Source organism: Panthera pardus, unplaced genomic scaffold (assembly GCF_024362965.1).
Source record: "Panthera pardus isolate Hobbes unplaced genomic scaffold, ASM2436296v1 HiC_scaffold_21, whole genome shotgun sequence".
NCBI classification, from domain to species: Eukaryota; Metazoa; Chordata; class Mammalia; order Carnivora; family Felidae; genus Panthera; species Panthera pardus.
Window position 1 is genome coordinate 50,140,050 of NW_026526777.1, and position 12,234 is coordinate 50,152,283.

Sequence of the window (12,234 nt, forward strand, 5' to 3'; positions counted from 1 at the left end):
TCCGTATCCTCACCAACATCTATTGTTGCCTGAGTTGTTAGTGTTAGCCATCTGACAGATGTGAGGTGGTATCTCATTGTGGTTTTGGTTTGTATTTCCCAGATGATGAGTGATGTGGAGCATTTTTTCATGTGTCGGTTGGCCATCTGGATGTCTTCTTTGGAGAAGTATCTGTTCATGTCTTTGCCCATTTCTTCACTGGATTATTTGTTTTTTGGGTGTTGAGCTTGAGAAGTCCAAGATCTATAGATTTTGGATACTAACCCTTTATCAAATATGTCGTTTGCAAATATCTTCTCCCATTCTGTCAGTTGCCTTTTAGTTTTGCTGATTGTTTCCTTCACTGTGCAGAAGCTTTTTATTTTGATGAGGTCCCAGTAGTTCATTTTTGCTTTTGTTTCCCTTGCCTCCAGAGACATGTTGAGTAAGAAGTTGCTGCAGCCAAGATCAAAGAGGTTTTTGCCTGCTTTCTCCTCAGGGATTTTGATGGCTTCCTGTCTTACCTTTAGGTCTTTCATCCACTTTGAGTTTATTTTTGTGTGTGGTGTAAGAAAGTGTTCCAGGTTCATTCTTCTGCATGTTGCTGTTTTCCCAGCACCACTTTCTGAAGAGACTGTCTTTATTCCATTGGATATTCTTCCCTGCTTTGTTAGAGATTAGTTGGCCATATGTTTGTGGGTCCATTTCTGGGTTCTCTATTCTGTTCCATTGATCTGAGTGTCTGTTCTTGTGCCGGTACCATACTGTCTTGATGATTACAGCTTTGTAGTATAGCTTGAAGTCTGGGATTGTGATAACTCCTGCTTTGTTTTCTTTTTCAAGATTGCTTTGGCTATTTGGGGTCTTTTCTGGTTCCGTACAAATTTTAGGATTATTTGTTCTAGCTCTGTGAAGAATGATGGTGTTGTTTTGATAGGGATTGCATTGAATATATAGATTGTTTTGGGTAGTATCGACATTTTAACTATATTTGTTCTTCTTATCCGGGAGCATGGGATATTTTTCCATTTTTTGTGTCTTCTTCAGTTTCTTTTATAAGATTTCTATAGTTTTCAGTGCATAGATTTTTCACCTTTTTGGTCAGATTTATTCCTAGGTATTTTATGGTTTTTGGTGCAATTGTAAATGAGACCGATAGCTTGATTTCTCTTTCTGTTGCTTCATTGTTGGTGTATGGGAATGCAACCGATTTCTGTGCATTGATTTTATATCCTGCTACTTTGCTGAATTCATGGATCAGTTCTAGCAGCTTTTGGTGGAATTTTTTGGGTTTTCCATATAGAGTATCATGTCATCTGCGAAGAGTGAAAGTTTGACCTCCTCCTGGCCGATTTCGATGCCTTTTATTTCTTTGTGTTGTCTGATTGCCGTGGCTAAGAATTCCAATACTATATTGAATAACAGTGGCAAGAGTGGACATCCTGGTCTTGTTCCTGACCTTAGGGGGAAGGTTCTTAGTTTTTCCCCATTGAGGATGATGTTAGCGTTGGGTCGTTCATATATGGCTTTTAAAATCTATTTTTAATGGTAAGTAACCACCATATTTGTTGGTGATAGAGCCTCAGTTGTGAAAGTGGTATAACTGACAGTCTTTACACATGATTTAGATGATACTAAACTTTATATACTAAAAAGTCAAGCTGATGGAGACAGACTGCAAGGAGATCATTAGAATCCATGTCAAAGGACGGAGCAGAGGGAGGTGATTTTCATGCCATCAACATCAAGGCAGTGTCCTCCCGCATACAGGGTCTGGTTACAGTTATAAAATAAAAGGCTGTCTGTCACATTATTAATGATTCAGAAAAATAGTCTAGAATTCATTAAAATCATTTGCTGAAAACACGGAGCCAGTATGCTATCCTGGCTAAAAAGGAGGAACGAAATGTCATCATGAAGTGCCTGGGAAGCCCAACAGTTCTCTACACTTATGTAGAACCAGTTGACTTTCTACCAGGCATAAAATAAGTTATTCTTGTCACTGATCTTTAAGGATCCTATTAAGATTAATAACTACAACTCCTATTTCTCATGCTTTGAACCACTTCCATTTGCATTTTCACTTGAATCACCCTGTAAGGTAGATGTTGGTATGATTTCCATTTTTTGAAAGGTAGAGAAACTGAGGCATAAAGATTGCAGAGTTAATAGGTGCAGGAACCTTCTCTCAAACTTAGGGTTTTCTGATACTGGGATCCTTCTTGTCTCTGCTATGTTGTGTGCTCCACTCTGGGGAACACATTTATTGACTGCAGCAGAAGTATGAGAACGGCAGGTGCAGTTGTCAGGAGGAGGTGGGTACGGTTCTATGAAGGCAGAATAAAAAGCCTGGCCCATACTGGACACAACAGCCAAAAATGTACCAAAGAAATATGAATGAGTCTACTGATACAAAGGTGGACTCTTAGAGGAATTTTCGTCACTTAAAGTATGTGTGACCTTGTTCACCAAACACTCAACTGCTAGGATTCAAAGCTCTATTTGAAACCCAAGGAAGGTGAGCTTAGGGCAAATGAAAGGAAGTACTCCTTCGCCCAGAAGGTATTATTCATACAGAACTTATTTCCCAGGTGTGGTACAACCAGAAAATATAAGTGTAGTAAACAAAGACACTGGAAATTTCATGAATGAAAAAGACATAGTTGCTAAGAAGCTGAGATCGACCTTAGCTTCTTTTTAAGATTTTATTTTAAAATAATCACTACGCCCAATATGGGGCTTGAATTTACAACCCCGAAATCAAGAATTATATGTTCTACTGGCTAAGCCAGCAAGGCACCCACCCCCAGGGTGATCCTAGCTTTAAGACCAATGTCCTAGAGGATATGAGCCTCCTGACACACAATTGCCTTCCAGCTCTGTGCCTTTTTGGCCATAGAATCAGCCTCTAACTAATGGGTCAGTGCTACTAAGTAGGGAATGAAAATGTCAGGGCCACCTCCAGGTTAATTTCCTGATCTTTGGTACCGATATGGTGTGCCAGGATCAGCTAAGAAGGAAAACTAACCATGGGAGGTTATCTTGCAGTGGAAATATGTGTGGAACATTGCTGAAAATTAAAAATGAAATTCCAGAAGAAATGTAACTCCAGTTAAAATATAAGAATGGTAGCAAGGCTGTGGCAGAAAATCAGGAGAAAAGGGGCAAGGAATACATAGGGAGCAAATAGGTTAATTAGGAATTAGTCTTATAACAGGGGGTATATACTGGACCCCCCCCCCACACCCCGGGGAAGAGGCAGGGAAGTATAGTGGTTTAGAATCCAGACTCTGGATCTAGACATCCTGTTTGAATCCAGTCTCCTCTACTTGCTAAGCATATGATGCTAGGCAAAATGCTTAACCTTTCTGAACCTTCGCCCTCTAACCTGTAGTTGTTCACCTCATGCAGTGGCTGTGAAGGTGAGATGAATCAGTGTATTCAACAGCCCTTAGATAGTGCCTGTCATATTGCAAATGTGTCATAAGCGTTAGCCATCGTTCTGAATTAGGTTCAAAGACCATATGTGTTTGGGGGCTGATGTTTATACATGTACCCATACTTCCTATTCTTGACTTGATCAAGTCACAAAAGAGAATATATGGATAGATTTTCAGGTCCAGTTTGTGCCTCACCATTCCCCATTCTTATGGCCATGGCAGATGATACCAAGGATTCTGCCCGACTGATCTCACCACGGTGTGTCTGCAGCCTCTTCCTTGGTCACCGATGGAGTCAGTGTGCTGGCTTGGGTGCTAATGATCCCTCCCTAGATCTTTCACTTAGAATTGGTGAGTGGACCATGTAAGGCTTCAGGAAGAATGTGTTCCTTTTCTAGAGTCATGTTACCTAGTCTCTTTGTGCCTCACCTCCCTAATCCTGGGGTAATAATAGTACCTACCTTATAGGCTATTCAGTAGCTTAAGGAGCATGTATGTGTTTAGCTCAATGTGATAGCTGTTGTGAAAAAGAATAATAATTCTCAATTGTCCTACTTCATTTCTGGCAGATTCAGCCTGGTCTTTACATCACCCAGCATTGTGTGGACACTAGGCACTTGTGGAGCATGAACATTACAAGTCTTGTAGATGGAGTCGAGAAAAAAGGGAAAAACCTCCTGGTGCCATAAAGTATATATGATAATATAAGCCCACAGATTCGGACATGCCCCACAGAGCAGTCATCCGCACAATAAAAGGGTAGAAGGCCAGAGCAGGTGTGAGGATTGGTGCCATTGATGAATGCAAAATGGCAGACAGACTTCACCTGTTTTCTGAAAATGAGTCCTTCATGAAGAATACCTTACTCATATTTCTCGCTGACAGCCTCTTAATGTGTGTTTTGTGTAGAGGGCCTGGAGAGGAGGGGAGGGCTTTAGAATTAAGAAAGAATATAGAGCGGGCTATAATGAAGAAAGAGAAGAAAAGCACAAAGATGTTAGCAACTGGTCTTGTCAGTGTCTGTCCTTCCTGTTTAAGCAGCAACATCTTATTGAAATCAAGGGACCTTGTATTCCTTTAACCCACTCTTGTTGGGACTAGATGGCCAGATCCACGATTCCCTGGGGAGGTCTGTCTGTCAGGTCATTTAGAGGTCATCTTGACCCCTATTATAATGAGCATTTACCCAAATAAGCCTGCAGAAATGAGCCCAAGGCAGTGTCGAGAGAGTCTTCAGACCCATAACTGGAAGAGAGGAAGAAGCAGATCTGATCTTCCAAGGGAGTCTGTCATGGGGAAATCACATCAGATTGCCATGTGATTTGTAGACTAGTGCGAATTGGTTAATAACTCAGTTTCATTCCTGGGCCTGTGTGTCCAAACTCTTCAAACTCCTGACAGTGTTTACTCCTGATGTATATCTTCTGTATATCTAATTCATTAAGCTCAAATACAAGCACAGTGGTTCATGATTTCTCAGTATAAATAAACATCGCTCTGGTAGACAGCACAGTTTGGTAGAAAGAGCATTGAGCTCGGAGTCAGAAGACTGGAGTTGAGCCCTGTTATCTCCATCTCATTAGCACTAACCCTTGTGATCATCACTGTTTGGCCTTCTGACTCTACCTTTGTAGAGCCTACTGCATAGGATTGATGAACGAAAAGGGAGGGGGCCTTATAAGGGTGGGCTTTGCAAGTTGTAACGCAGTGATGATAATAAGGAATTTTTCCTGTGCTTGAGTCTTTGTAGAATTCCCTCCCACTCTCCTTTCTTAGGCTGGACAACACAGCAGAGATACCAAAGATTCGTAGCATTTTTCATCTTCAGTCTGGAGGAACCAAAGGTTTAGTTTCCAGTATGGCAAGTGCAGATCGTAGGAAGATGCCAACTAAAATCAGAGAATTTTAGAGGGAGAAGAGGCTTTAGAGGTCACTTGACACCCCCTCCCCCTTTTCTGTAAGAGGAAATGGTTCAGAGAGAAGAGCCTAGAGAAATGCTTGTCTTGCCCACCTTTGTATGTGCAAGAAGGCAGTGCTCATGGTCAGCAAGGTGGGCTCACAGGTCTGTAGGAATGGGCCAGAAAGCTTTGCTCCCCAGGATTGAGATGAGAAAGGCAAGTTCTGCTTAAGTTGCAATACCTCTTAAAAAAAAAATTAAGTTGCAATACCTCTGGCATTTATGATAACAAGCACTTAAACAGATTTCGTCTGCAGAAGAGGACTCAGTTTGCTCACAACCTCCATTTGGTCCTTGCTTCTTCCTTGACCGCAGTCACCACACCCTCGGCCCTCCAGGGGGACCTGCCTGTGTGAATTCATGAGTCTCTTGGTAAGTGCCCGACGGCAAACTCATTTGCGCGCCGGCCTTGAATGGGCATGGATGGCATAGCCTCCCTCGGTGAGAATCTCTGTGGCTGGGTCTTAAAGCAGAGGTATGTATATAAAGGGGGGTTTTATGAGAGAGATCTAAAGAGTGTTCAGTGTGCTAACAAGCATTAGAGAAATATACACAAGTGACTTGGCCCCATTCCTCACTGGACCTGAGCTCATTTCTGGACTTAGGGTTCCCAGGCTTCTGAAGATTCTTAAGCAGCTGGAGTCATCTATTTTTTTAAATTAATTAATTTATTTTGAGAGAGAGGTTGAGAGAGAGAGAGCTCAAGGGAGGGGCAAGGAGAGAGGGAGAGGGAGAATCCCAATAGGCTCTATCCCACGACCCTGGGATCATGACCTGAGCCGAAATCAAGAGGCGGATGCTCAACTGACTGAGCCACCCAGGTGCCTCCCAGTTGGGGTCATTTAAAGGGACCATTTGCTTAACTCTGTCAAGGATTATTAGTCACTTTTAGAATTTATGTGAGTGGCTCTAATAATGACAACAACAAACCATATTAACAATGACAGTGAAGGCACTGATGTTGATCGGTGCTCATCATATGTCAGATACTGCTGAGCACTTATATTATCCTGGGGTTGAGATTTACAAAGTGAGAGAATGGGAATTGAAATAGCGGAGAAGAACAGTAGCCTTGCAGTCAGGGGGCCTGGGCATCTTTCCCCCTAATTAGTATTTACTAACTGGGTGACCTTGGTCAAGTAGATTGACTTTTCTGGAACCCCTCGTCTGTAAAATGGGAATATAAATACCCACACTAAAGCGTCATTGAGGCTTAAGTTAACTCGTGAATGTTGAAAGGGCTTCTTAGCAGAGCCAACACGTAATAGACATATTACTTGTTGAGTTGAAACACAGATGATAAGAACAGAAATACAAATGGATGAGAACTAATAAGAAATGGAGCTCAATCAAGACAGTTTAGGACAAGCAGTGGGTTTTTCTCCTTTTTATGTCATTACGGGTGATCTTTTGTCATTAACGTTTTCTCTACCCATCCCTTTTATAAGGTGAGAACCATACAGGGGACCTCATTGAAATAATTCAGGGTGAGAACTATCACAAATGCTAAACTCTTTGTTAATAATGAAGGACTTAAAGGATGCGAGACAGGATTCCGAAGGAGCAGAGCTCTCACTTGTCTGAGAAGAACTCTCCTTGCAATCACCCTGTATCCATCTAGTGCCCTGGCTTTCTAAAACACAGGCCGCCATATTGCTTCCAATGCCACACTGCAGGGAAGTGGCCCCCAAGGACTTACAAAGCTCAAATCAGAATTCCAATCATGAACCTGCAGGCTTCAAAATGACTTATTCTCATTACAATGTATGAAATGATCCGTAAATACATATTTTAACATTACAGAGTTTAAATATTATTACACATCTTACTTGATGTCAGATTTTGTTAAATGCGTGTCGTTATCTCAATTTACAAAGGTCAGTCGGGTGGCAGTGGAGAATAGAGCTGGATATATTTAAAAATTTTCTTACCAGTACATCTGCAGCTCAGATAACCCTGGCTTTTTCAAAGAGCTTTGGGCTTTTTTCCCCCCTTTCAAATGAGACTTTAATGAGTATCATGTGGATAAACTCTTTGCGGAGGTTTGAAAAGATCCAGAGAAACACTGTAGTAGGAACAAGCAAACCATTTTGGATGAAATCATAAGCCATTTGAATGCCTCCTCATCTCTCTGGTTGTGTCAGAACCTTTTGGCTGCGTTTTTCTGCCACAGGAATGTTTTCATCTCCATGGCTAGGTAAATAGAATGTTCGTGTAGTTGCTCGATTGCTATTCATGCCGGCACAGAGTAGCAGAGAGTGACCTACTTCCAGCAGCATCCATAGAAAGCTTTGCTGCTTTCCGTCACGTCTGATTTTAAAATCTACCTTCTGTTTTTTTGTTTTTGTTTTTGTTTTTGTTTTTTGTTTTTTTTGTGTGTGTGTTTTTGTTTTTTTGCATCTTCTGCCCCGACTCGGCCCCAGAGACACCATACCATGGACTGTCAAGTCTTTATTTCTTTCTCTAATCACTCTTGCTTTCTGTGTTGGTTCATTTTAGTCTATCATAAACCTCTGTTGGAAAAGGAGATGCGGGTGGGTGGCTAGCCTTAAAGGCAGTGAGCTTTTCTGACCTATTCAGAATATAGTTCTGTAAGATAGGACTGCCGAGAGAGATCAGGTGAGGTTTTCTTACTGAGACTACCCTTCTCCACATCAGCCTTTTGGAAGCATCTATATGTGGATGCTTTCTTATTGGGGACCACCGACTGGAGTTTCCAGAGGTCACTCTCATGAGTTTCTGTACAGCCAGTCCTTACTCTAGAAGTTGACAGGCTGGAGTGAGCTAGAAGCATTCCATACTCTCAAGAGGAAAGGCTGATTTGAAAAACTCCCACAGAGACTTATCCAGTTGGCGTGCAGAAATACACTTAGCTTTCACCTGATTTGGGGTATGACTAGAACCAAGTGTCACGTGTGGCTTTGTGTCATGGAATACCATGGTCACAGCTTGGGAGTCCTTAGAGACCTCCTGGTCCCATGATTTGAAGATGATAAAAAGGAGCTCCAGAGAGATTACTACAGCTTTATTCTTCCAGCTCCCCATCCAGTGCTCCGTTCAACCCGCCATTCCGTTTCTCATCACTGGATCATTAATGCTTTGAGGCACTCTTGTTTTTTGAGGGCACGTGTCACCAAGGAAAGGAAATAGAAATTCAGTTATCCTTCTCCTTGTCACAAGTGGAAATTTCTATCCCAGATCTGCAAGTCAAGAAGGTTCTAGTTACTTGAAAAAGAGATTCTTGAAATTTTAATCCATTTTGCTGTGGAAGGTTTGCTTGTGTGATTCTGTGTCCATGGCTCAAGCCATGAGATGATAAGAAACAGCCCCATGGCAGATAGTGAATTGAATAGAGGAAGCACATTGAGAGTTCCATTCGCAGTAGGACTTTGAACATCTTTACAAAAGAATTTCCTGGCTATGCTGTCTCCCATTTTGTTGTTCACTGAGCCAGGCCTCCATAGGTGCAGACTTCAGGCAAACCATCGGTGTTTCTGGCATCTGTGCTGGTTGAATTCAGGCCCAGCAGGGCACCTTATCTTATGTGTTTCTTACTCTGGGCTGTGGGATTGTATCACTTCAGAACTCCCTACCAGATGGTCCCTGTAGCGAGAGGTGTAGAGGCCCAGCCAACTCAGCCCGAGGGACATCGTTTCTCTGGCTAGCCTCCTTTTCTTACTTCTCTTGACTTTGTCCTTTCTCTCTGCATCCTTCTCCTTTGTCTGCTCTTCATCTGTCCCTTATCTTTCTTCACAGATGGCCAGGACACTAATGTGCTGCTGTCATTATGTTATGGAACAAGTTGGGGTCTTCAGAGGCTGCCGTTCCAGAGACATTAAAGACTTGGGTCACGTTTGATACCAGGGTAAAGATTTGCAGGATAATTAGCGATCCTCTGCTGTTATTAACCCCTGACTCAAGCAGGTTATTTTCTTACAAAGGTGTTGAAAGTTAATGCCACTGTTATAGTTTCAGTTGGAAGACCATAATGAAACCATGTGGGAACTGGCACCTACCATCAATAATCTTTCAAACTCTGAAATCAGGCAGGTGGGGGTGGGGTGGGAAGAAACATCAAAAAAGAGTGGAAGAAAGGGGGGTAATTATATCACAGGCTTACCTTTGGTTACCTTAGTGATAGTCACTGATGGACAAAACCCATTTGTTATCATTCGTTTTGAACAGTTGGCTTATCCCTGCTGAAGTCCTGAGCTCAGTCTCCGTCACATAGGGAAACTCAAAATGGCCACCGTGGTAGCACAGGGTGGAGAGAAGGCTAGATTCCACTTTTAGAGATGACCCTTTCCCCTGCAATTTTTTCATCAAGAACATGAGGCTATTCACAATATCATAGTTAACAGAATTGAAAAACAGCCAGGCAAAACTGATAATGCATAGATTACCCCCTCCAGTCTGCTCTAACAGCAGGGAGTTTCGTGGTAGTGCATTTTATTTGTCTTCCAATTGATCCAGATCTTTTCTGACTCTGCACTGGGGAGCCCCCTCAGAAGCTGTATTATATTTGGTTAGAGGAAGAGTTTCTAAGATTATCAGCAAGTTTGGAAATCCTGATCTAAACAAGGTCTTCTAATAGTCAGTAATGGTCATCAGGGGGTGTCGCTCTCAACCTTGAAAGACTGCAGGGTCAGTTCAGCAGATGCCTCAACGAGAGGCTTGGAATTGACAAGTTCATGCCTCCTCCTGGCTTGACCTCACCACCTGAGCAACCTCATTACTACTTAGCTGGGTTTAGCTGGAAACTCAGCCTTCTCAGGAGTGAAAAAAGGGCCCAGAAAGGCTTAGAGTGCTCTAAGCCACTCTAAGTTATTCAGTGCATTAAAGGGTCTTTGAGAATTTTCCCAGTTCAAATCCACATTTGACTTTAAATTGCCAAATTCTTTGGAAGAGGGCATCATAGATCTGGTGTTCAGTGAAGTTGTCTTTCGGGGGAAATTCTGATGCTGACATGCTATGTTGTTCTAGTGGCTCAGTTCAGGGATGCTCAGCGTGAGGGGACACCTACGGAAGGGGCACGGCACTTGGATGGTAGGAGGAAGTTGTTATGTTTGGAAAAGGAATTTTTGTAGCAAGCTTTGGGTATCCTAAGCTAACCCTACAAAAACACAGTGCTACAAGTTCACAGGGCACATGCTAACATTACAACAATGACTAACTGAAAAGTGATTTTGGGGGTGCCTGGGTGGTTCAGTCGGTTGAGCGTCCAACTCTTGAGTTCGGCCTGGGTCATGGTCTTACCATTTGTGGGGTCGAGCTCTGCGTCAGCCTCTGTGCTGAGTGTGGTGGAGACTGCTTGGTATTCTCTCTCTCTCTCTCTCTCTCTCTCTCTCTATCCTCGCTCCCTCCCTCCCTTCCCCCTCCCCCCTCCCCTGCTTGCCCTTTCTCTCTTTCTCTAAAATAAAAAAATATGATAATAAAAGTGATTTTATCTCACTCTCCACTGTGCCTTTCCCCACCCCAGCTCATTCTCTAGCATGACTGCCTCTGCTTACCCATCTTCCTGCTTCTCTATTGCATATGCAGAAGCTCCAGGATTTCTTCCTTAGAAACCGCGTATCTGCGTCAGCAGGAATGAGAACCTTTCTCCCCAGCCTGAGGTCCAGTCCAAGAAGGGGCCTGGCTCTTAAAGGCTCTGATGAAATCATCCCAAACCTGTCCACCCTGTGCTCAGAGGGAAAGGGGAGGTGGAATGCAGGGAAGGCCTGAGAGAAGAGTGGACATTTCTTGGCACGTGGAAATTACCATCTTTCTAGGCGGTCATGTGAAACACCCTGTTCTGGACTTAGAATCGTGGAATGTCAAGTTACAAAACGGTCTTGAAATTCATGTGTACAGCTCCTTCTTACGTAGATAAGGAAACTCAAAGCTAGGCAGTACATTCAAGGCTACTCCAGACCCAGATCTCTTGAGTTCCAGCTCAGTATTTTGGTCACTGCAGAATACGGGATCAGAGTTACCATGAGATTGGGGTAGAGTCTAGTCTGTCTGCCGCTCTCTTTCTGGGTCTTCTTGATCTTTCTAAATCCTGGCCTTATTCCCTTCTCTGCTTAATGAGACCGGGGGTGACTTTCCATGAGCTCGGAACTGCTTAAACTGGCATTCACACCTTTCACACCTGACATCAATCTGCATTCCTTCCCTCGTCCTCCATGACTCCTCTGCACTAACGCTACCCTTCTGCAAACAGGCATCAGGCCACCGTTTCTTAGTACACATTCTCTTCATATGGAGTTGCCTCCAGCGTCTCTTCCCATTATATCCCATGTCCAGCCAGATCCCACCCTCCCCCAACTCAGCATGGCTGTTACCGCTTGGAGTACTTAGTCTTGGCCATGTCTTCAGTTTCTTCCTAGGTCAAAGCCTCTTTCAGGGTAGGGATCATATAGCAGTTTGCTGAATGTGGCCAACGGAGTGTGCTCCAAAAATCTTCATTGTATACAGGAACAAATGGCATCCTGGTTTCTGTGTATTCTAGGCAGTTCCAGAATTTTGGGAGGTGCTGGGAGACGTGAGTCTCGTATAGGGGAAGAATGGACACGTTAAGAGTAAGGGCACCCTTCCCTTTCTGGAGATCTCCATCCCACAGCGTGCTGTTGGCAATGGTGCCCAGCCCACCCGTGGTATCTTGAAATGGCTGTGGAGGCTTCTGTAGGCACTTGTTTTAATCAGTCCACTATGGAGGACTGGGCTGTGCGGAGCATGCACAGAGCAGAGGCTCAGTGTGAGCCTTATCCACAGCCCTCAGGAGGCTTTGGACCAGAGTAACTGTCGCCTCCCGTATGTACCTCTTGGGAGTTTCAGGGAAGGCTTGCATTGCTAAAGCAATTTCTGAGCATTTCT

At 43.4% G+C, this 12,234-nt stretch overlaps 1 protein-coding gene across 5 annotated transcripts in view; it reads left to right on the forward strand.

Moving 5' to 3' along the window:
* Positions 1–12,234, forward strand: part of ASTN1 (astrotactin 1) — a 299,391-nt gene that overhangs the window by 98,933 nt on the left and 188,224 nt on the right. The window lies entirely within an intron of this gene.